At 47.7% G+C, this 5,000-nt stretch overlaps 1 protein-coding gene across 1 annotated transcript in view; it reads right to left on the bottom strand.

Moving 5' to 3' along the window:
• ulk4 (unc-51 like kinase 4) overlaps positions 1-5,000 on the bottom strand; it is a 42,806-nt gene that overhangs the window by 12,928 nt on the left and 24,878 nt on the right. The window lies entirely within an intron of this gene.

Genomic DNA, 5,000 nt, shown 5'->3' with positions numbered 1-5,000 from the left:
TGAACAAAATCGGCCTCAGGGAAATCTTCTAGGATAAGCCGCATGGTGCTTAAGAGGTTAAAACAATATTTGAAGGGGGAGGATGTGTTTGTTATCAAGGAATTACACCGATAACATTGCCACGGCTGGCCACTAGGGATTTGGTGGCAGGTAAAGTTTTCTGTTAGATACTGTACAGTGAAATGGTAATACAGAGAGTATCCAACTGAAACAAATCCCTGAGATAAATCCACAGGGAGAAGAGCGGCCCAGGAATATGCATGGATGTTAAAAGCAGTTCTATTTATATTGCTGAAATTGGGACGGAAAATATTCGAAAGGTGCCAATATCGCCAACTCAAACGAATGCCTCCAAAATGGCTCACATCATCTCGACACCTTTGTCACAGGAATATTATTGTTTTCCGCTATGTTTCTGAATAAACTTGGCTCCTTGAACGATAAACTATATTCATATGTGTCTACATAATCTCCCCAGATGAACAATAACCCCTTGTTTGACTTCGAAAGCCATTGATGGCTTTGTCAAAGCAAATGGTAGCTACCTCGACCCAAGCACTGTAACATATAACCTGACCATGAACTCACCAAGCTCTTACCCTAACACAACCGACCTTAACGTGAACTTAACACTAAGCCAGTGATTCCCCGTCCGCTTTGTTATATCAGAAAATCGAAAATGATGCCGCTAAACAAAAATATTTCAATTTGTTATAAATATTACACATATGGTAGCACACTAGGCTGCAAGACCGTGCACATCGACATCTGCTTCTGTTTGTCTGTGCAGAGCTCTTGTGAAAAGGAATGCCCCAACTTTGAACTTCTTTGTACTTCTACTCTCTACAACTGTAAGCTACCATGCCCAGGGCTCTGGGGGTTTGTTCATTTGCCACTGGTTCAGTGGAGGAATACACTGGTTTGGAAGTGTAATCCATAAGATGTAGTATTCTTACAGAAGCTTTGCTAATAGGGAGAACCTCTTGAGAAGGGCTTGCGCCATAGACTTGGTTTGTGATTCTGGTCTGAATGAGTTGAAGAAGTTTGGAGGAATCCTTCGGCGTCGATGTACGGAGAGTTGAAAGGGTGAGCGGATATGATGACTTGAAACGCTCGCAGATTAGTGCAGATTAGTAGATCTTCTTTATATCCCTGCATGTTTGCACCTGGTCTTTGAGGCTCCAGTGACTGTTTAGATGTGTGTGTGTGTGTGTGTGTGTGTGTGTGTGTGTGTGTGTGTGTGTGTGTGTGTGTGTGTGTGTGTGTGTGTGTGTGTGTGTGTGTGTGTGTGTGTGTGTGTGTGTGAATGCATGTATGTGTGTGTGTGTGTGTGTGTGTGTGTGTGTGTGTGTGTGTGTGTGTGTGTGTGTGTGTGAATGCATGTATGTGTGTGTGTGTGTGTGTGTGTGTGTGTGTGTGTGTGTGTGTGTGTGTGGATTTGAGTGTGTGTGTGTGAGTGTGTATGTGTGCGTCGGAACACGTATGTGTGTGTTTGTGTGTGTGTGACCACTTGTGTGTGTGTGTGTGTGTGTGTGTGTGTGTGTGTGTGTGTGTGTGTGTGCGTCGGAACACGTATGTGTGTGTTTGTGTGTGTGTGACCACTTGTGTGTGTGTGTGTGTGTGTGTGTGTGTGTGTGTGTGTGTGTGTGTGTGTGTGTGTGCGTGTGTGTGTGTGTGTGTGTGTGTGTGTGTGTGTGTCTCTGATGTGGTTTCCCCTCTATAATTAAAGTCCTTCAGAAGTCTGTGTGCACCTGGTTCTGAATAACCCCTATGGCAGGAGCCCGGACAACATCTCCCATCGATCACTTCAACAGCACACCCGCACCAACACAGAGAGACACGCTGTCGGCTACACAGGAGACAGGCAGACAGGCAGGCAGACAGACGGACCAGAGATAGACAGATTCATTGAGTGGAGGGACGGGAACAAGGGAAAGGAGACAACTTCCGCAGTACTCCAATTTCAATGACAGACATGCACGGACATGCGGTCGGACGGCACACACCGGAGCATGCACACACACTCGAACAGACACACGCGCAACACACAGTCTGAACACACACACACACACACACACATCCACTCACAGACACACAAAGTCTGAACACACACACTCACACAACACGTAGTCTGAACACACACTTACACACAATCACATACACACAAACACAGACACATAGACACACAGACACACACACACACACATCACACAGTCTGAACACACACACTCACACAGGCTAAACACTCACACAGACACACACACAAACAACACACAGGCTGAACACGCACACACACACTCACACAGACAAAGACACAAAAACACACATACATGCACACATACACACACAAACACACACTCTGAACAGACGAAGACACACACACACACACACACACACACACACACACACACACACACACACACACACACACACACACACACACACACACACACACACACACACACACGTCTGACGAGGAGGGAAGAGCCTTGCAGGGGGGTGGAGGCCAGCATGGGGGAAATGGAGAAACCAAACTCAATGGAGGGAACTTAGGGAAGCAGGCAGACCCAACCGGCAGAGGCAGGGGGTGGTAGGTGCAAGGCAAGCGCAGCAATAACACTTTCAAATCATCCTCGGAATGTGCTATTTAGTTCAGTTTCCAAACCATAGTTTCTTAGTAATCTAAAGTTACAAATTACAACATGCCAAGCAAAACTTCGCAGTCTGCGGGGTAGCATGTATCGAAAAACTTGTATCATCCCTGTATCAGAGCGCGCTAGTGATCTTATCTTATCTCTACATGGAAAGAGAAATTAAGCAGAAGATGCTGTGTATCGGGGGCGAATTCGACTCTCGCAAACCAATTATTTTTGTTTAGCCAAAGAAGACGACGGCGACGCGACGTTTTCAATGAGCCCGTGTGATGAGGCCGCCACGCCGAGTCATGTACAGTGTGCCACGGCTGCTGCACTCTCACTTCAAACTCTCGGCAAACTCAGAAAACAGGAACTTTCTTACTCTCTGGGTTTTCCTTTAAGACCGTCTATCCCGCGCATTCCTTGAACTGAATAATGAACTCGTGTCACTAATCTCCAAGAAGAAGCTCCATTTATTAAGCCTGCAGCGCTTCTTCCCAATCAATACACCTGAACTATAGGAAGCACTCCTGAGGGAGTGTGTGTGTGTGTGTGTGTGTTTTTTTAGTTTTTTTTTGTGTTTGTTTGATTGCATGTGTGTGTCTGTGAATGTGTACGTATCAGTGTGTGCATACCAGTGTGTATGCGTATCAGTATTTGTGTGTGTGTTTTTTCGCTTGTGTTTGTGTGCGTCTGTGTTTGTGTGCGTATCAGTGTGTGCGGTTGCGAACATGTACGTATCAGTGTATGCGTATCAGTGTGTGTGTACGTGTCTGTGTGTGTGTATGTGTGCGTCTGTGAATTTGTGCGCATCAGTGTGTGCGGTTGTGAACGTGTACCTATCAGTGTATGCGAATCAGTGTGTGTTTATATGTGTGTGTGTGTGTCTGTGCCTGCGTCTGTTTATGTGTGTGTATCAGTGTGTGCGGTTGTGAATGTGTACGCATCAGTGTATGAGTATCAGTGTGTGAATGTTTGTGTGTGTGTGTGTGTGTGTATAAGTGTGTGTCCGTATCAGTGTGTGCGGTTGTGACAGTGTACATATCAGTGTATGAGTATCAGTGTGAATGTGTTTGTTGGTCTCTGTGTGTGTGTGTGTGTGTGTGTGTGTGTGTGTGTGTGTGTGTGTGTGTGTGTGTGTGTGTGTGTGTGTGTGTGTGTGTGTGTGTGTGTGCCTGTGTTGGGACACACAGGGGTTGGGACCCGGGACTGTCCTGGAGAGTCCCCTTCTGTTCTGCTCTCCCTCGTGGAGGATAGTCATCATAAAACTTTAATACAACCACCAGTGCTCTCCTACTGCACCGTGTGTGTGTGTGTGTGTGTGTGTGTGTGTGTGTGTGTGTGTGTGTGTGTGTGTGTGTGTAGATGCGTGTGTGTGTGTGTGTGTGTGTGTGTGTGTGTACACGTGCACATGTTATGGGGGCTCGACTGCCCCTTGGCTCATAGTACTGTTCACACATATGAAACACACACACACACACACACACACACACACACACACACACACACACACACACACACACACACACACACACACACACACACACACCCACACACACACACACACACACAGACACACACACACAGCGAGACCTTTCATTGCTGGCAGCTGAAGCACAGTCTTATTCAAGCTCATAAATAATTTCCTGCAGCACAAGTCTGGCCTGGAAAGCTGCCTTTTCACTCTATGGCATCAACAACATGCCCCCCCACCCATCCCCCACCCACCACCTTCCCAATCTTTCACTCACTCATCCCCCCCCACACACACACACACACACACACACACACACACACACCCTCACACACTCCCTCCCTGCCAACGATCTAACGCCAGAGCAGAAGACCCGAGCGAGGATGCAGGCTGCCGTTAAAGCGGCCAGACCGCCCCCCCCCCCCCCCCCCAGCGGCGTCTGAACGCCGTCCTTGGTGGGCCAGGAACGCTCGTGGCCACGCCTCCGCCGCCGCCGTGAAACCGCGGCGGTGTGACCTCGCTACGGACGGGGCGGTTTAAAGTGTTAAGCCTTGAAATTGTTTGTGTAACAAAAACACACGCACTGCGTTCGAAAAACGTGTTCTCGCTGGTGTTTGTTTTAGAAAAAATAATGAATTTGAGCTGCAGCCCGATAAGTCGGCCTCTTCCCTCGGCTTTACCGAGGAGAACAGAGAGGGGAACGTCACAATGACGCCCTGGATACGTGGCGAATCTTCAACGTTTACCGATAACGCGTGTTAGCCACGCAGGAGCAGCTTCAACGAAGGGTCACAACCGCACAGCGCGATTTCAAAGCAGCGCTAAAATTAACCAAACCAAAACCATTTTGATTAACGTTTTAATGACATGCGTGCTGATGTGTACACTGT

This window comes from Gadus morhua, chromosome 6 (genome assembly GCF_902167405.1).
Source record: "Gadus morhua chromosome 6, gadMor3.0, whole genome shotgun sequence".
NCBI classification, from domain to species: Eukaryota; Metazoa; Chordata; class Actinopteri; order Gadiformes; family Gadidae; genus Gadus; species Gadus morhua.
This window is presented reverse-complemented; position numbering and strand designations above follow the sequence as displayed.